At 41.6% G+C, this 21,426-nt stretch overlaps 2 pseudogenes; one reads left to right on the plus strand and one right to left on the minus strand.

The window, feature by feature from the left end:
* Window positions 1-6,598: 6,598 nt before the first annotated feature.
* On the minus strand, window positions 6,599-6,982 carry LOC102856350 (annotated as a pseudogene).
* Window positions 6,983-11,336: 4,354 nt separating this feature from the next.
* Window positions 11,337-12,081, plus strand: LOC102847356 (annotated as a pseudogene).
* Window positions 12,082-21,426: the final 9,345 nt, after the last annotated feature.

Here is a 21,426-nt window from a genome sequence, read left to right on the forward strand (position 1 = left end):
GACATTCATGTGAACAATCTAGAACAAGACATACATTAAGAAACAATGTATTTTAATTTTATAAATAAATTTTATAAATAAAATAGTTTAATAATGGAGAAAAGTAAAAAAAAATTAAAAAGTTAATTGAGGGAGGAGAAAGGAGGAAAATGTATGAATGAATAAACAAAAACCCATCCTTTCTGTAAACTTTCACTAGAATGCTCAGAGATCCTTGGCATGGCAAGGAGAGGTACAAATTGTTTAAAATTTTTGTGGAAAAAAATGGAATACACAGAGTCAGCCCTGAGACTCTGTTAACGTCTGATGAATAAATATTGACTTTCATTGAAAAAAAAAAGAGCTGGAAATATCTCAGCCTAGGGTTAGATACTTGAAGAAGAAGGAAGTTATCCTTCTTTCAAGACCGCATGACCCCTGTACAAATCAGATGACTCAAAGGTCTGGCTCATTAATTTCTCCCTAAATTTATTCTAATCTGCTCTCAGGGGTGCTGTAATCCTCTCACGGGATCCAGACAGATATTATCCGCAAGATTAGACAAGAGAAACTCTAAGAAGCCACATGAGCATGATTGTTTAATTGGAGAATGAAAGCCACCCATGTTAAACCTGTTAACTTTACTAAGATAACTGAAGTAATTCAGGGAAAAGAGGAAAGCCCAGCAGTGTTTAGCAGTAGGATTACTGAAGCAATCCAAAGATATACAAATCTGAACTCAGACTCCCATAAAGTTGCTATTGCCATTAATGTCCTCTCTAGTACAAACTGTGCTCTACACATTCACTTAAAACTGCCCAAGGCTGCATTAAGACTCCAAGCCAATCAGGAGCAACTCTTTGGAGGTCACCACCACTGATTAACAATAGAGGTATAAAGGTATCAGAGAGGGGTCATCAAAGAGCCAAACTCCTAAAAAAAAAAAAAAAGAGCCAAACTCCTAACCTTAAGTATATAAGGTGCTCAGGAGGCCCTTCCTCAGGTCATCCAAAAGGCCCAAAGGTGCGTGAGTATGCTGTGGGAAGCCAGGGCACTACATGTATGCAAAAACCTTGCATAGCGCCATGCCCCGGTGTAACTGAGATAGGTGTTGAGTGTTTGATTTCCCTGTAGTCCCAAAAGAGCACAGTGGCAATCACCAAGCCCTTCCAATGGGAGAGACAGAAGCCCCAGTCCAGAAGTGGCTCCCACACATACCATCAATATCACACACCAGGAGCCTACTTAGGTGCCTCTAGGCATGACTGGGAAGGATGTTTCATTTTAATCAATACAAGAGTCACTCGCTCACTACTTAAAGCCATGAATGGCCCCTTGTCCCAAGCCTCATGAGTATATATGACCATCCCACCTAAAGATAAAGGCCCAACCCTTGTCTTACTGCCAGAACCAACTGAACTTGCTAACCATTGTCTCCCTACAGAGCAAAGATTTAAACTGTATAACTACTGGAAAGGGAGGACCATACATCTTCCTAGAGGAGTGTTATTTATTTCTATGCTAGAGACATCTCTAAAAGGTTAACCAGCTGAACCTCTAAAATCTATCAGCAGCTATCAAATCTTGATGTTTCTACTCTCAGATCTATAGTTAAGTCTCACAGTTGTTCCCCTTTTTAATTCCAGTCACAATTTGCCTGTTGTTACTTTCTGAACCCTGTTCAATCTATTGATGAAGTTTGTGTCTTCCAGACTATGAGCGTCTTACACTATGCAGATGGCTCGACAGAGATATTTGTCTCCTAACCGTATCTCTTTGTTCTTTTGTCAGTCCATGAGATATTCAGTACTTTTCTCAAACTTTTCAATCCCAAGGCAGCAATTTTTCTGGATTGTTTATTCATTGTCCAACTTTCAGAAGTATAAGAAGTAACTGAAAATGGTATAGTTTGGATCAGGGGCAGCTTAGTCTTTAAACAGAAATCCATGCTTTTTATCACTTTGAAGAAGTCCTTGACAGCAGATTTGCAATGTGTCCTTTTTAAAAAAAAAAATTTATAATTATTAATTTTAATGAAAATTTACAGATACTGAAGATTTCCATTCATTCATTGTTGCACTTTTCTCCCTGCCCACCCCTCCCTCCCCGCAATTTGCTCTTCTCTTTGAAAAGTAAAAGAAAAATTCTTTTATACAAACCTTCCCCCCAAGTCCACTCCACTATGCAGCCTTCATTCTGGACTCCTGTCATGACAATAATGCCTAATCACATATCCCTTTTAAACAGTTTTCTCCCTCATCTGTTTCAGTGCAGTATATATTATTCATCCAGTCTTTCTCAGACTTCCCCCAACCCTAATGTCAGTCCTGTTTTACAACAGTGGCAATATGCAGTATTTGTCCTTTTGTGACTGAGATATTTCACTCAGCATAACGTCCCCCAGGGTCTACCATTTGAATCATATGGCATGAGTTCATTGTTCTTCAATGCAGTATAGTATTCCATTGTGCGAATATACCACAGCTTCTCTATCCATTCTGCTTGTTGATGGGCCCTTAGGTTGTTTCCAGCTCCTTGCTATTGTGAGCAAAGCTGCGATAAACATGGGTTTGCATATATCTGCTTGGTTGGCAGTTATGGTTTCTTTATGTGCATCCAAAACCTTCTCCAACAGGTTAAAAAGGGAAGCCACAGACTGGGAAAAAATATTTGGTAATTTATAAAATACTTGCATACCACAACAAGATAAAGGTAAACAATGCAATTGAAAAATGGGTACAGGATATGAACAGACACTTCACCAAAGAAGACATTCAGATGGCCAACAAACACATGAAGAAATGTTCAAAATCCCTACTTCTAAAAGAGGTGCAAATCAAAACAACTCTGAGATATCATCTCAACCCAGTCAGAATAGCAAAATTTAACAGAACAGCAAGCAACAAATGCTGGCAAGATTGTGGAGAAACTGGAACCCTTATTCACTGTTGATGGGAGTATAAAATGGTGCAACCACTGTGGAAGGCGGTGTGGTCCTTTCTCAAAAAGTTGCAAATAGAGATACCATTTGACCCAGCAATTCCACTGGTGGCACTGTGTCTTTTTTAAAAGTTTTTTTAAAATGGAATGTGATTTTTTTGTATATTGTGTTACAGTCATGTGTATTGTGCTTTACACATTCCTTCATTCACATTGTGTTTCATACAACTATTTATATACATTGTATTTTATAAAATTAATTACCATTGATTTATACCTACCAGAACCCAGTCTTTTCAGGCCTGTATTGGCTCTTTTCCATTCCTTCACCCACTCCATGCCTTTCGCTCCCGTCCCCTGCCCATCTGTCCATCAAACTCAGCTATCCTAGTGATTGCCTTCTCTCTATTTTCTGCCCCTTTGGTCCCCACTTTTTCCCATTTTGGACTTTTACACACATCTTACTAGTTAACCTTCTATTTATACAATAGTGGTCTTCTGCATGACTGCAACTATTATGGTTGTTGATTGTGGATCCAAGTAAGATGAAATAATTGACAATTTCATTCATCTATCTATCTATCTATCTATCTATCTATCTATCTATCTATCCTGAGATTGGTCCAGTGGTGAGGATTTTTGTTTTCTTGATGTTGAGATGTAGCCCATTTGATCTCCTGCAGCGTGTACTTTAAGTTCTGTTCACTTTCTACCAGCAAGGTTGTATCATCTGCATAATGCAAGTTGTTGATGAGTCTTCCTCCAATCCTGATATTATAAACCTGTTTGTTCTCCTAGCAGTCCATGGTATATTCAACACCCTTCTCCAGCATCACAGCTCAAAGGTATCAGTTCCCTTTCTATCATCCCTATTCACTGTCCAACTCTCTGATGCATAGCACGTAATTGTGAAGACTATAGCCTGGATCAGGCACACCTTACTCTCCAGCCTGACGTCTTTGCTCTTCAGTACTCTTGAGAGGTCCCTCACAGCTGACTTTCCCAATGCAGTTCGACTCTTGATTTCCTGGCTGCTGTTACCAAGAGTGTTGGCTGTGGAGCCAAGTAAACTAAAACTGTTAACTATCTCAATCTCTTCACCATCCATGCTGATGCTGCCAGTTGGCCCAGTGGGGAGAATTTTTGTTTTCTTGATGTTGAGCTTCAATCCATATTGGAGGCTGCAGTCCTTGACCTTCTGCAGCCAGTGCTTCAGGTCCTCCTCAGTTTCGGCAAGCAGGGTTGTGTCATCTGCATAAAGCAGGTTGTTGATGACTCTTCCACCAATCCTGATGCCACATTTCTCCTCGTACAGCCCAGCATCTCTGATGATCTGTTCTGCATACAGATTGAAAAGGTATGGAGACAAAATACATCCCTGACAGATCCCCTTCTAGATTTTGAACCATGCCGTGTCTCTTTGCTCTGTTCTGATGACTGTCTCTTGGTCCAAGCATAGGTTTCACATTAGCACAATCAAATGTTCTGGGATTCCCATTACTCTAAAGTCAGCCATAGCTTGTTGGGATCCACACAGTCAAAAGCCTTTGCATAGTCAATGAAGCACAGATAGACATTTTTCTGGTTCTCTCTGCTTTCTGTCAAGATCCATCTAACATTAGCTAGAATATCCCTAGTGCCAGGACCTCTTCTAAATCCAGCCTGCACATCTGGTAGTTCTCTGTTGACATATTGTTCCAAACATGCACATCTAAAAACTTCTCCAACAGAGTGCAAAGGGAAGCCACAGACTGGGGGGAAAAATTCAGTAATGACATGTCAGATAAGGGACTTATATCCAGAATTTATAAAATACTTGAGCACCACAACAAAATAAAAGTAAATAACCCAATTGAAAAATGGGCACAGGATATAAACAGACACTTCACCAAAGAAGACATTCAGATGGCCAACAAACACATGAAGAAATGTTCAAAATCCCTAGTTCTAAAAGAGTTACAAATCAAAACAACTATGAGATATCATCTCACCCCAGTCAGAATAGCAAAATTTAACAGAAGATACCATTTGACCCAGCAATTCCACTACTGGGAATATACCCCAAAGAGACCATAACTGACATCCAAGCAGATATATGCACACCCATGTTTATTGCAACTTTGTTCACAATAGCAAAGAATTGGAAACAACCTAAGTGCCCATCAACAAATGAATGGATAGAGAAGCTGTGGTATATTCACACAATGGAACACTATGCTGCATTGAAAAACAAGGAACTCATGCAAGATTATTCAAAATGGGTGAGCCTGGAGGACATTATGCTGAGTGAAATATCTCAGTCACAAAAGGACAAATACTGCATAGTGCCACTGTTGTAGAATGAGACTGACATCAGGGTTGGGGGGAGACTGAGAAAGATTGGTTAAATTATGTATGCTGCATTTAAACAGATGAGGGAGAGAACTGTTTAAAAGCGATATATGATTGGGTATTATGGTCATGACAAGAGTCCAGAATGAAAGCTGCATAGTGGAGTGGACTCGGGGGTGGGGGATTGTATACTAATGAAAGAATTTTTCTTTTACTTTTCAAAGAGAAGAGTGAACTGGAGGGGAGCGGTAGGCGGCAAGAAAAATGCAACAATGAATGAATTAATGGAAATCCAAAGTCTCTGTAAATGTTCATTAAAATTAATAATTTTTTAAAAGGGAAGAAAAGTCAAATAGAAAAATAATAAATAAACTTAAACATACACTAAAAAAAATAGACATCCTAGCCTGAGTCAGTTGAGATGGACCATTTTGAATCAGACAGTCATATACTCCATTATGCCAGGAAGCCAAATTAAAGAGGAATGGTGGTGCATTCATCATCAAAAAAGACCATTTCAAGATCTATCTTGAAGTACAATGCTGTCAGTAAAAGGATAATTTCCCAATCCATCCAAGGAAGCCCTATTAATACTGGATAGAACCACTGTTGTAAAACAAGACTGACACTGGGGTTGAGGGAAGACAGAGAAGCAAGAGAGAAATGATGTATACTGCATTAAAACAGATGCAGAAGATAACTGTTTAAAAGGGATATATGATTGGGTATTATTGTCATGACAGGGGTCCAGAATGAAGGCTGCACAGTGGAGTGTACTTGGGGGAGGGAATGCATAACAATGAAAGAGTTTTACTTTTTACTTTTCAAAGAGAAGAGTGAAGGGGGGTGGGCAGGGAAAAAAGTGCAACAATGAATTACTGGAAACCCTAAGTCTATAGACTTTAACTTTCATTAAAAAGCCAAAGATGAAGAAACAGGATTTTTTGTTTTAAATTTTCGTGGTTTTTATTGTATAATGAGGCATTGAAATATCTGAACAAATCAATATCTGGGCGGTGAGGCAGCTGCTTTCTCCTTCACTTCTTTGGGTTACTAGAGCAACTTGTCAGTAGATTAAAAAGAAAGAAAAAAAGACAACCTTTTGCATTACTTAAAGTCTTTCCAAGGCATGCGCTGGTACAACACAAACTTCTCCTGTCAGATGCAACTAGTCTAGTGTCCAAACATCACGCACTGTGTTAACACCTCAGTGGCAGCAGCGCACCGCACCCACTCCCACCTTGGCCTTGCTTGTTTGTGTATGATATTTGGAGCATCTGGAGGAGTGTGAATAGTATCGGGGAAAGGAGGGAGGAGGAAACAGCATTAATGCCTGGCTAGGACGAGGTCAGCCGAAGTTGTGCAGAGAAAGCCTGAACATATCATTGGTGCAAACCCAAGCATCATTGATATTCTTTAACAGGAACATCTGGTGAAAGCCCATGATGGGGTCTTCATCGGCCTTGAGCTGGCCCACAACCATGCTGAGGATACAGCTATCTGGCGTGGGCTGATGGTCCTGCGACGTGATGCTGTGCGGGATTTTCTGGAACAGAAGGCTAGACCATTTCTCCACAATGGCAGCTTTCCCCTGGAACTGTTGTCCTTCGCACGTAAGGCATGACGTGTCAATGTAAATTGCTCCTAGTTGGACTCTGTCGTTATCAAATAACTGGTAGTAATGTTGAATGAAGCTGGATCCAATCTGTTCCCAAATTGGCTTGTCTCCCATTATGGAGTGTCGCCCAGCCTCCGTGAGACCCGAGGGGCTGACACGATGGCGGCAGCGGCGGCGGCAACCCAGCGCGGTCCAGAAACAGGATTTTTATTGACTTTTGCAGTCTGAAATTGATTGAGCATCCAATCAAGATGTGTTAATAATAGTTGGCAACTAGAATATAAATGTTAGAAACAAAGCAAAAGAACTAATATTTGGTAAATAAGGCCTTGGTGATAGAAATGAGACTGGAGATCAAATGATAGAATGTTCTACAAACAATAATTTAACCCTTGCAAATATCTTTTCTAAAAAACCGTAAATGGCTACTGTCTATATACATGGACCTCATCTGATGGACTACACAGAAATCAGACTGAATAAATCTACGGTAAGAAGCCATGGATAAGCTCAATTATCAGCAGTCGAAACAAGGTCAGGGCCTGACTGTGGGATAGATCATCAATCAGTCATATGTAAGTTCAAATTGAAGCTGAATAAAATGCAAACAAGTCCATGAGAGCCAAAATACAAGTCTATACAAACTGAATTTAAAAATCCTTTTTAAGAACAGATTTGAAACCTAACAGAAGATCAGATGAGTTGAGAAAGACATCAAGGACAACATCCACTGAAGAAAGCAAAAAAAGCTATTACAAAAACAGTAAAAGATTAAGATAGATGTCAGAAGAGACTCTGAAACTTGTACAATAATGTAGAGAGGCCAAAAGAAAGGAGAAAGTACAGAAGAGAGGAGAACCTGGGGATGTGGATGTTATTATTATCATCTTCATTTTACAGAAGTTACAGAGGAAAAGAGAGCCTGGGTCACTTGCTCAGTGTTACACAACTGGAAAGCAGCAGACAAGGTGCATCAGACAAGGTGTGTTAAAAGTATCCTAATGGATTAGAGCTCATAGAACAATTCAGCAGAATGGCAAGATGCAAGATCAATAGACAAGTCAGTGGGATTTCTCTACAGCAACTGAGAAAGCACAAAAAGGAGACTAGAGAAGCAAACCATTTACCCAAAGAAAAGTCACAATACTTAGGAGTGAACCTAGAGACATAAAAGATCTTCATAAGAGAAACTACAAGGGAGCTCTGGTGTCCTAGTGGCAAGAAGATACACTGCAATCTCAGAGGTTTGCAGTTCAAATCCACCAGATGCTCTGCTGGAGAAGGAGGGGCAATCTCCTCCTGTACCAGTCAGATCCGATTTGACACACACACACACAATAATAAAATAATTTAAAAAAAAAAAAGAGAGAGAAACTACAAAACACTACAAGGACATGAAAGATCTAACTAAATGGGAAAATATTCCCTGTTAATGGATAGTAAGATTCAACATTGTGAAAATGACAGTCCTACCAAAATAAAACTACATGTTCAATGCAATCCCAATACAGATACCTGACTCTTCTTCAAAGAGATAGAAAAGGCAATTCACAGTTTTATTTGGAAAAGAAAAATATACAAATAAGCAAAGCTCTTTAGGAAAATAAAGTGGGAGACATCGCACTTCCTGATCTCAAAACTTATTAAGCAGTTGTAGTAATTAAAACAGCTTGGTAAAAAACAAAACAAAACAAAACAAAACAACCCACCAGCTTGGTATTAGTACAACAACAGACACATAGACCGACGTAATAGCATCAAGAACCCAGAAATCATCCCTAATCTTCTGAGGGTCACTTAATATTTGACAGGAGAAACAGCAATCTCTTCAACAAATGGTGCTGGAAAAACTGAACATCTACCTGCAGAAAACTGAAAAAGGATCCACATCTCATACCATACTCACGATTCTTAAAGATCATAAAAACAAAATAGGAACAAACTTAGATGCCTTAGTCTACAACATTAGGCTTGCAAATAAAGCTAAAAAAAATCACAATTATGAGAGTATAAAATCAACAAGTGAGACTTTATAAAAATCAAATCCCTGTGTGCAAAAAAAAATCCAACAGAGTGAAAAGAAAGCACACAGACTAGGAAAAAACATTTGGTAAATCATTTCAGACAAGGGCCTCATGACAAAGTGTGCAGGGGCCTCCACAGGAAAAAGACAGATAACATAATAACAAATAGTTAAAAAACATAAGAAGATTTCACAAAGGAGGGCATTTGGATGGCCAATAAACACATGAAGAACTATTTAGAAATCACTGTCAATCAGAGATGTGTAAATCAAAACAAGAATGAAAGATTATCTCACCACAGTAGCAGTAGCAATGTTAACAGGACAGCAAGCAATACGTGTTGGAGAAGATGCAGAGAGATAGGAGCTCATATCCTGTTGGTGGGATTGTAAAATGATACAATCACTCTGGAGTGCAGTTTGGCGCTTCCTCAACAAGCTGAACATAGAAATTCCATATGACCCAGTCAGTCATTCCACTGCTAGGAATATACCCCAAGGAAATAAGAGCAGAGACAAGAATGGAGATAAGTACGCCTATGTTCTTAGTGTTATTCACAATAGGAAGAAAATGGAAACAACCCAAATGCCTATCAACAAATGAATGGCTAGGAAAACTGTGGTATATCCACAAAATGGATTAGAGAATGCAGCACTAAAGAACAATAAAATATTCATAAAGTGGCGAGCTCTGGTGGCCTAGTGGCAAGAAGTTGCACTGAAATCTCAGAGGTGCATGGTTCGAATCCACCAGATGCTCTGCTGGAGAAGGAGGAACAATCTCCTCCTGTACCAGTCAGATCTGATTTGACGGTACACACAAAAAAGAATGAAATAAAATCAAATTAAAAAAAATATTCATAAAGTAAGACACAACATTGGAGAACCTAGAGAGTATTGCTAAGTGAAATAACTCAGTTATGAAAGGAAAAATACTGCATAAGTTCAAGACAGTGATAGTAGGAGGGTGAGGGATGCTATTGTTGTTGTACATCATTGAGTCAGAATCAGAGGCGGTTGATCACACAGGAAGAAATTGCTCATCCTTTTCCCACAGAGCAACTAGTGGATCTGAATTGTATGCATTCAGCATGGTAGCACAGCTTCTTGCCATCAGGCCACCCGGTTGCCCTACTAAGGGGTAGGGGGAAAGGAAGAATAGAAATGGAATGAGACAAAGAACACAAGGACCAAGATAAGGGAGGTTCAACCGGGGAGAATCAAGATATAGACAATATAGCTATTGCAATTGGCACATTGTTGTTGCTGTTGTTAAGTGCCATCGAGTAGCAGGCAACTCATAGCGACCCTATGAAGGAGAGTCCTCGACGTTTGGGGGCCTTTCATCCTCTCTCCAGGTTCATAGGGTTTCCGGAGGCAAGCTGTTAACGGAAGTGGATGCCACTTCTCCTTCCAAGCTTGTTTTAACCGGGGAGCTCCACCCCACTCTCTGTCCGTGTTTGGTAGCCAACCATTAACACATTTGATATATCAGTGTCACAGTGTTCAGCCTCACAGCAATCACAAGTGACCACTGTATGGCAACTTGTACACCTCAGGCCGCAGGCCCGAGGGCCCTACAGTGTCTTAGTAGCCCAGCACACCCAAATGCTGGAAAATTCCTTGCCCCAGACCCCCAATACATCTGGCAAGTCTGCTCTGCCAACCCCCTCATGGGGCAAAAAAACCACCACGTGTGCCTGGAACCCCAAACCTACTGTACCCCCCAGAAGGCAGAGTCCAAATTCAGCTGGCATTAAATATCCCAAGACCCTAGGCGGGGCTTGACCTTTCAATGTCTTACCAGCCTGGCACGCCCAAATCCTGGCAAACTCCTTGCCCCAGACCCCCAGTTCATCTGGCAAGTCCGTTCTGCCAACCCCCTCATGGGGCCAAAAAACCACCACGCGAATTGGCACATAGGAACAAGATAAAAAACTATTTCAAAAAGAAAAGGCAAAAGGAATGTGGAAGAAGGAAGAGAAAATCACTAGGACAACAGAGATTACTGGAAGGAGGAGGGTGAAAACCCAGTTAAAGTCCAACTGGCAGTAGAGATGGGAGGTAAAGGTAACAAATCCATGACTGATTCTAGAAAACATAATGTGTGCGGCAGTGTTCTCTGGCACTGGCTCGACTCAATGGCATTAGTGTCTGGTATCTGGGCCCGTCTCAACCAGTATTCAGTTCTCAACTCCCACCCAACATTTATTTAACAGGGTACCCTTCTCCCCCCCCACCTCATCATCCCTCCAGTTCTTTAAGAGCACCACGCCCATGACGAGCTCCTAGAGTCTCGGTTCCTCACATCTAAACCACTAGTACTGATTTCCCGTCCATTTGTTTTGATCTGAGGTAGCGGTCTTTCCTAGACTGTTGCCTCAGTATCTGCAGCTGTGAAAGCAAAGACAGGAAATACAAAGAACCAGATTTCTGCCGCAGGGTATGAGTAGCAGTCTGAACTGGTCAGAGCAGCTCAATGCACTTCTCAGTGCCACTGATGAAAATGTGGCCCGTATCAAGTAGGAGACCTGGCTGGTATATGGACCTCTCTTTGCTTGCCTCTCCAACCTGGAGCCTGAGCTCAACGGCACTGGGATCTAGAAATTTCTCCCCCTGTTCCAGAGAGACTGACCTGGGATGAAACCCACAGTACATCCTCTTTGTGAGATGAGGTTACAATCCTTCGATCCCAGTTCTCAGTCTCAGGTGATTGAGGCACTAAGGTGGTAGGTGCAGGACCTACTGGAAGAATGAGACAAGTAGAAGTACCAGATCTGAACCCTGGAAGCCTCAGTAATGTTGCTGCAGGGGAGGCCAGGAAGATGAGTCTGTCTCCTTGAGCAATGCTTGGAAGGCCTTTGACGGGAACTGCAGGGCCCAGGTGCAAGAACAGGCCCAGACTCAAACCCACATCCAACCAGGACCAGGAATATACAGTGCTACCAGTGGTAGGTACCAGGAATTGCAGAATGAGCAATTACTGTGGGAGGAGTCAGAGCTTCTTTGAGAACTGAAGTTACTGAGAGATCAGCTGAGCCAGCGCCATGGGTTTCGGCTGAAACAGATAACTGAGGGATGGCAGATTCAGGCCCCAAGCCAGAAGCAAATGTTGGAGCAACTACAGTGTGGCCAGGAAGGCAAGACTCACACCCTGGAGGCTACCAGAATAGAGACCCAGGATGCCTAGCAAAAGTTGGACCTCTTCAGGACTTCCATTCACGTCCTCCAATGCGAGCTGCCACCTTCGCCATGTCCCTTTCTTCATATAGCTCTGAAATCTCCCAAGGAGAATCTTTCCTAACCTGGAGCTCAACAAGCTTTCCGCTCCGGGCCCAGAGCTTTAAGCTGGAAAACCCAGAGGTCCTCGTGAAGGACTTCTAAGGACTTCTAGAAATTGTAGGATAAAGCCATCTTGACCGTTTTTGTACCCACTCAGAGTCTTAAGGTGAAGTTTCTGGGCCTCCTGCCTTTCCCCTGTTGATCTAGGCAGTATTTGCCCTCGCCCTCCCTATTGAGACTTCATACAACCTACTCCCTTTACTCGCTAGCTGCAATAAAATGGGTTTAATTCTAAAAAAAAAAAAAAACAACCCAAAACAAACAAACAAACAAACATAATGTACAGAAATGATTGAATGATTGTATAAAGCAAAATGTACATGAATGAAACTATGTGTGTTGTTGTTGTTGTTAGGTGTCCTGGATTCAAGTATGACACACAGAGACAATATGAGCAAAAGATCTGAACCTTGTTCTATCCTGTGCCATCCTCACACTTTCTGATACACAAGAGCTCACTACAGCAATCACAACGTCAATCCATTTTATTGAGAGTCTTCCTATCCTTCCCTGACCCTCCCCTTCTTAGCATCATGTCCCTCTCCAAGGAATAGCCCTTCCTAAGAACATGTCCAAAGTATGTGAAATGAAGCCTCATCATTCTTGCCTCCAAAGAGCATTCCAACTGCACCCTCACCAAGACATATCTGTTTGTTCTTTTGGCCATCCATGGGATGTTCAGTGCTCTTCAACACCCCAGCTCAAAGGTGCCAATTCTTTTTCTGTCATCCTTATTCGTTGTCCAGCTCTCAGATGAGTAGCAAATGATCGAAAAGACTATGGCCTCTATCAGATGCACCTTAGTCCTCAAACTGACATCATCACTCCTCAGTAACTTGGAGAGGTCCCTAGCTGCAGATTTTCCCAGTGCAATGTGTCCTGACTGCTGGTACCAAGGGTGTTAATTGTGGATCCAAGCAAGATGAAGCTGTTAACCGTTTCAGTCTCTTCTCCATCCATCACTATGTTTCTTTCCTATCAGTTCAGTGATAAGAATCTTTGTCTTCTTGACATTGAAATGCAATCCATACCAAAGGCTACATTCTTTGACCTTATATAACAAGTCCTCCTCACTTTCAGCAAGCAAGGTTATGGCATCTGCACACTGATGAGTCTCCCTCCAATCCTGATGTCACTCTCCTCTATGAATGATTATATAAAAGTGAATGATGCAGAATTTCCAGCAGGTGCATCCATTTTGACTTCCTGATCTTGTCCTGAGGCTGACCACTCCCTGCTGTCCATACCAGTCACCAAGTCTGGACTCAGTCCACTGCTGCTGTGTGCCTGTTAGGCTCAACCCATCTCATCCAGGTCCACTCCTGACCAGTGCGGGTCGGGGTTATTGGCTCCATCCTCAGCTCGCTGCCGGCTCCATGTTTCCTTGTGCAGCCAGGCTGTGTCCTGCCACCCCACGAGAACTAAAAGAAGCAAGCATGATGCATGACGAGAACTGGCCTCTCCCATCCTGTGTCCTGACCATCCCCAGACCGTCTGATCACGTTACTGCATTCCTGGCAAGACAGCCCGGTACCATGTCCTCTCCTACAGTGGTGACTTTTTGATCACAGACATAATGCCCTGTTTGTGGTGCCCTAACTTGTAACAATAAAGCATATTTAAATCCTTAAAACTTCAAATGACGGAATAAATAATATTTTTAAGTCTGCTAAAAAACAACAACAACAACAAAGCTAGGGACCTTTCCAAAGTACTGAAGAGCAATGATGTCTCTTTGGAGACTAAGGTGCGTCTGATACAGGCCGTGGTCTTTTCTATCACTTGTTATGCATCAGAGAGTTGGACAATGATCAAGGAGGATAGAAGGAGAATTGATGGTGCTGGAGAAGAGTATTGAGGGTACCATGGACTGCTAAGAAAACAAACAGATTCATCCTGGCAAGGGTCAAACCGGGTGGCTCCTTGGAGGCAAGGATTCTGAGGCTCCGTCTAACATACTTTGGACATGTTGTAAGTAGGGACTGGTCCTTGGAGAAGGACATCATGCTTGGGAGGTGGAGGAATAGTGTAGGAGGGGAAGGCCCTCTATGAGGTGGATTGATTCAGTGACTGGGGTAATCGGATGGGTGTGTCGGAGGCAGTGCGATTGGTACAGGATAGAGCAGAGTTTAGGGTTGTTGTACACAGGGTCACTATGAGTCGCAAACGACTCAATGGCACATAACAACAACAACAAAGCTTTAGCCACTTCCCTATCCTGCCATCTTCATCTTTTGCATTATTTCTTTCTAAATGCCTAATATCCATGTTCTCACTTTTTATTTTAAGTAATTGAAGATTTAAAGAAAATTAAAAATAGGAGACATCTCTGTATATACCTTACCCAGTCTCCCACATTGACAATTTACATAATCAAAGGGCAGTGATCATAATCAAATTGTCATTGTCCATTTCTATCACTAGACTGAAAATCTTGTTCCCATTTCATGAGTGGTTTGGTTTGGTTTGGTTTGGTTTGGTTTGGTTTGGTTTGGTTTGGCTTGGTTTTTGCCAATTCCCTTTCTCATTCCAGGGATCGTTTCCGGAATCCTACACTACATTTGGTTGATTATGGCTCCTGTGGCCTGTGAAAATTACTATCCTTTCCTGATCTTTTGTTATCATTACACCTATTAAGAGTATTGATCAGACACCGGGACGTGCCCGCCTCCTGCCACTTTGCCCACTAGCCCTGAATGTCTCAGAGTCAAGGCCTGGAGCCCTGGGAACACAGGAACCCCGCATCCAAGAAAAACCCATTTTGATTTCTGAAGTCCTGGGTCTCACTCATTTCAGTCTGCAAGAGCTCTGAACCTGGACTAGAAATGCCCTGCAGAGTCTGGTCTTCAAACATCCTGCTGCTTCCTTCTAAAGGCCCCTCCCCAAGAAACTCCACTTTATCAATATTCACTCCCCTGGGACTCCCTCCCCCAATGCCCTAGGCTCAGCGGCAGATACTCAGAGACCAGCCTGAGCAACTCCCAGTGCACTGATGGAGCCCCAAGAGGTGGATCTGCCTTGACCTAGGAAGGTGCTCAATCTGGATGGTAACTATTCTGTAATACTACCACCCCACCTCACCCTGTTTCAAGTGGACCACACTGGGGAGACAGCATGGGTACCATCACCCCTGACACCCCACTTCAAGTGGACCACGCTGGGGAGACAGCAAGAGTATCATCCTCCTACCCTGGTTCCAGTGGGCCACAATGGAGAGACAGCATAGGTATCACTCTCACACCCCGCTTCAAGCGGAGAGACAGCATGAGTAGAAAGGGCAGGAGATGCCTTTGAAAGTGAAAGCTGAATTCTAAGTCGGGCCTGAGTGGGTGAAGGCAAAATCTCTGAGAGAAGAGTTGGAGGAATATTGAAGACCTTGAATCCTTAAAGAGTCTAGTGGGGCTAGAGGGTTCCCACACTTGCTTTTGTGAAGCCACATCTTCAAAGGATCTACATACATGTGAATCCATTTGCTGTCTTTCTCTTTCAAACTAAACTTAAAAGAATTAAAAATTTGAAAAAAAGAAAAAAAGAGCATTTATCCGTTATTTTACATGTTGCCGTCACTGCTGGGTGACAGCCAGTCCTCTATGACTCACAGCAACACCATAAACAACAGATCAGTGCTCACTTCGGCAGCACATATACTAAACAACAGATCAAAAGCTAACCCTGGGGAGCTCTGGTGGCCTAGTAGTAAGGAGCTGCAACTACAATCCCAGAGGCACATGGTTCGAAGCCACCAGATGATCTGCCGAGGAAGGAGGGACAATCTCCTCCTGTACCAGTCAGATCTGATTTGATGGTACACTCACACAAAAATAATAAAATTTTTTAAAAAGCTGACCCTATTCTACTCCTTCCTCAGAGACTGTGAGCTTCTCAAGCCTGTTAGAGAGCACCCAGCATGCTCCTCAGAGGGAAGGACAGTGGAACTTTTGTCTCATATACTTTAGGCCTGTTGTTAGCAGGGGCCAGTCCTTGGAGAAAGACATTATGCTTGGAAATGTGGTCTCTGCCAACCAGCTGAATTGACATAGAGAATGCACCAATGGACTCAAGTGCATCAGAGACGATGGGGACACCACAGGAAAGGACAGGGTTCAGATATGTTTGCTGTTCATAGAGTCACTATGAATCATACTCTACTCAACAGTACCTAACAACAAAAACAATTGATGACCTGTCCCACAGTCAGCCCCCGACCTGCTTTTCACTGCTCACATTGAGTTTTCCTACTTTCTCTTTGCACAGATGTAGTCAATCTGTGGAAATTCCTGTGTAGTCCACTAAATGAGGTCTGATCTCTGGTGAGGTTGACCTTGATCACATCATTGAGGAGGTATCTGCTGGATGTCTCCATATAGTTACACGCTTTCCTTTACAGATAGTAAGAACATATGGAAGAGATACTTGGAAAGAGTGAATCCAAGCTATTCCTTGAAGGCAAGGATTCTGAAGCTCTGACTCACATACTTTGGGCCCATGGCCAAGAGAGACCAATCCTTGGAGGACATTATGCTTGCAAGGGTGGAGGGACAGCACAGGAAAGTAAGACCCAGGATGAGATAGATTGACACAGTAACTGGGGTAATGGAGATACCATTAAAGGTGTGTCAAAGATAGTGTGATTGCTTCAGGATTGGGCAGGATTTAGAACTGTACATTGGGTCGCCATGAGTCACCAACAGCTCAATAGCACATAACAACAACTTTAAGACTATGCAAGTCATGTTTCTTCCTAGACCTTCACTCATGACTATTATTTCTATCAATGGTTTGCCTAAGCAACTTTAGTTGTGATGTGATGTTTACATGGTGATAATATGCTATTTCATTCTTCCCTTCAACACTTTAAATCAATTCAACTCATTATTGTTGAGTCTAAATCAACACATAGCTGACCTTCCAGTGGATTTTCTGAGGTTGTAAATCACATGCAAACAGAATGTCATCTTTCTCCCTCAGAGCTTCTGGTGGACTCAATCCAGCAGGAGTCATGGTCTTTGGATTCGCCATGTGCCGTGTTATGGTGTATACCAAAGAGCTGCTTCTTCAGCATGCAATCATTGTCCTTCACCTGTGGGGTTCTGGCGGCTTGCTAGTAAGGAGTTGTGCTGCTCACCCAAAGACACTCATTTAAAATTCACCAGCTGCTCCAAGGGAGAAAGATGAACATTTTCCTTCCATGAGATGTATTGCCTCTGAAAACCCACTGGAGGCCCAGCTATGAGTCATTCTGACTCGGCAGTACATAATAATAATAATAATAATAATAATAATAATAATAATTCAACTGTTAAAAAAGGAAAACCTTTCTCCTTCATTTATTAATGTCATCAATTATTTAGAATGGTATATATTATGGCTGTATGTTTTATCCTATATTTTATAATCTAAAACTATCATGTTGCTTAAGTTGTTCTCATCAGGTTGATTCCTGCATTCTCCCAACAATATCTTACATTTTTACAAACACCATCTTGCTCTCTGGCAACACAGCATGTTCTCTCTACATCTTGCATTTTCCCTGTCTCAGCCCCAGAGCCAGTCCTTCTTCTAAGGATCCCGGTACCCCTTACTGGAGCATAAAGCTTAGAAACCCAGATCTATCAGTGCCTTTTGCAAATGGAGTATCATTGCTTCTGAGCCTCTCAGTAGAGAGATTTAAAAAAAAAAAGAAAAGCATGTGTGTGCAATGACCACACACTCTCACACACCTCTATCTGCCTAAATCTAGATTACAAATCATGACTTCAACTAACGCCTCAAATTTCCACCAAATCTCTTTTCTTACTTGTAATTAGTTTTTCCAACAGTGAAAAGCAAGCCCTTATTTTCTACAAAGATTTACCTTACACCCCCACCCCCGCCCCAACTCTAACACATAATCACAAAAGGAGTTTCAGAACTGCTGGGAAATATTAAGAAATTTGCAGCTAACTAGACTATATGTCTATGTTCAATTCTTCTTCAGCCCTATCTTGCCAAGGTGACATGTTCCACAGTTACCTCGGCTAGTTTTCCCCCTGACCTTTTCTGTGTGGCTATAGCATCCATCTGTAATGCTGTTGGGTTAGTATTCTGTTTTGAGTGTCCCCTAGTTCTAGTTCACAGTGAAGCTGAAGAAAATTAAAACAAGGCCACAAGAATCAAAGTATAACCTTGAGTCTATTCCATCTGATTTTGAAAACCACGTTTAAGGCATTGAACACTAAAGATGGAAGACTAAATGAGTTTAGTATTACATTAAGGATGTCATCCAAGAAGAAAGCAAAAGGTCATTACAAAGATGGGAGAAAAATTAGACCAAAATGGATGTCAGAGGAGACTAAAAATTCCACTAGAATGTCAAGAAGCCAAAATAAAGGGAAGAAATGGCAAAGTAAAAGAATTGAATTTACGATTTCAAAGAGTAGCTCGAGGGGGGAAAAGCAAAGTATTATCAAAAAATGTGCTAAAACTGGAGTCAGAAAATCAAAAAAAGAATGAACTAGCTTGGCATGTTTTAAGCTTAAAAGAACTGAGGAACCAATTAAAGCCTCAAGTTTAAATACTGAAGGATGCTGTGAGGGAAATCTTGAATATTTAGGAAGCATCAAAAGGAATACACAGAGTATATCAAAAGGAATTGACTATGCGAGCCAAGACACAGTTTCTGGAAGGGAACAGTCCTCCCTGTTCTGCCATTCAGGTACTTTGAGTTCAATTCTTCTGTCTAGCAACATCACATGGGTTCACTTAAACTAAAGCAGAAGGGACTGGGCCAGGCCAAGCCAGGCTGAGATGCGGTTTCTGGAAGGGAAAATTTTTCTCTGTTCTATCATTCAGGTACTTGGGGAAACACTGCTGTCTGGCCTGAGACCCAGAGCGCCACAGTCTAAGAAGGAGTATAAATATACAGGTCCTTCATAAAACATTGCCATACTCTAGGTCACTGTATAGTTACAACAACCTAACCTCTACTAAGAAAAGAGGCCATAATATCAATAAAGCAGCAGCCTGCTCATCATCATGAAAACAACAAAACAGCCCTTCTCCTAAAAAAACCCAGACCCTTTCTGATACCTAGCTATGTCTCATTGACTATGCAAAGGTGTTTGTGTGAATAACAACAAATTGTGGTTAACCTTGGGGAGAATGGGAATCTCAGAGCACTTGTTTGTGCTCATGTGAAACCTATACTTGGACCAGAAAACAATCCTCAGAACAGAGCAGGGAAACACTGCATGTTTCAAAATCAGGAAGGAAGTGCATCAGGATTATGTCCTGCCTCTATACATTTTCAATCTATTTGCAGAACAGACTCATTCGGGAGGCAGGGCTTTATGAGGGGGAATGTGACATCAGAATTAGAGGAAGACTCATCAACAACCTACATTATGCAGATGACACAACTTTGCTTGCTGAAACTGAAGAAGACCTGAAGCACTTATAGCAGAAGGTCAAGGACTGTAGTCTTCAATATGGATTGAAGTTCAACATCAAGAAGACAAAGATTCTCACCACTGGGCCAATTGGCAGCACCAGGATGGCTGGAGAAGAGATTAAGGATGGTAACAGTTATAGCTTGCTCAGCTCCACAATCAACACTTGTGGCACCAGCAGTCAGAAAATTGAAAGACAAATTACATTAGGTAAATCTGCTGTCAGGGACTGTTCTAGAGTACTGAGAAGCAGTCCATGATCTTTACAATTACTTGCTATGTATCAGAGAGCTGGACAATGACTAAGGATGACAGAAAAAGAATTGATGCCTTTGAGTTGCGCTGGAAGAGAGTCTTGAACATATCATGGACTGCCAATAAAACAAATAGGTCTGTCTTGGAGAGAGTGAAAACAAGTTTCTCCTTGGAGGTTAGAATTTTGAAGCTCCATCTCACATGCTTTGGTCAAATCCTTGGAAAAGGACATCATGTTTGGAACGGTGGAGGAACAGTGCAGGAAAGGAAGGTCCAGAGGAGATGGATTGATACAATAACTGCAGCAATGGGGGTAGATGTATCAGAGTCAGAGAGACTGGCTCAGGACAGGGTAGGCTTCAGAGCTGCTGTACATAGGATTGCTATGAGTCACAAGTGATTCAATGGCACATAACAACAACAAAAATGAATATGCCAGATAGAGAAAACCAGAAGAAATATGTTGATGTGGAGTTACTTAAACAGCTACAGTAGAAGATACAAAAGATGGAAGAAACAATGGAAGCCATTAAAAGAGCAAATGCCCCAGAGACAGCAATCCAGAAGAAATATATTGATGAGGGGCAACTTGAATAACTACAGAAGAAAATGCCAAAGATGGAAGAAAGAATTGATGGTACAGATAAGCAGGTACATGGACTTGAAAAAATAATCCCAAGACAAAGTGGGTACAGCCAACACAATACTGTAAACAATAGAAAAGCATGGAAATGCAATCCAGAATATTAAGACTGAATTGGTAGAAGTGTACAACACACTGGTAGAGAAAAAAAAGTAGAACTAAAGAGGTTGAACAGAAAATCAGTGATCTGGAAGACAAGAGCCTCACGAGAAACATATCAGAAGAAAAATCAGAGATGAGACATAAAGAAAATATTAGAATCATCTGGGATGACATTAAAAGGAACATGTATGGAATTACAGAACATGAGAGTGACAGGGAAATCACTGAGAAAATGGTGGAAGAAGTACTAGAAGAAAATTTCCCAGGAATTTTGAAGAACAGGGAAATCCACATTCAAATAGACTAGAGCCAAAAAGAAAAACATCAAGATACATCATAGTCAAATTCTCTAAATTAAAAGATAAGGATAGAATAATAAAAGAAGTGTGAGAAAAAAACTACAAAATGAAAACAATTAGATATAAGTTTGGATTTCTCAGCAGAAACCATGAAAGCTAGAAAACAATGGGATGGGATAGGATATACAGCAAGTTGAAAGAAAACAATTGCCAGCCAAGGATCCTACACTCAGCAAAGTTCTCCATCAAATATGAAGGAGAAATTAGATCCTTTGCTGAAAAGAAGGAACTCAAGTATTTGTGAAAGCAAGACTGAAACTACAAGAAATTTTAAGTGAAGTTCTGCACATGGAGATGCCAAAGGAAAGTGGATGGACTGCAGTGACCAGAAACAACAGAAAAAGAAACACAGCAAAACGGCAACAGTAGTAAACCCTGGCCTGACAATAATCATTCTTAATGTGAAT

This window comes from Elephantulus edwardii, unplaced genomic scaffold (genome assembly GCF_000299155.1).
Source record: "Elephantulus edwardii isolate Elephantulus edwardi_28Jun2011 unplaced genomic scaffold, EleEdw1.0 scaffold00126, whole genome shotgun sequence".
NCBI classification, from domain to species: domain Eukaryota; kingdom Metazoa; phylum Chordata; class Mammalia; order Macroscelidea; family Macroscelididae; genus Elephantulus; species Elephantulus edwardii.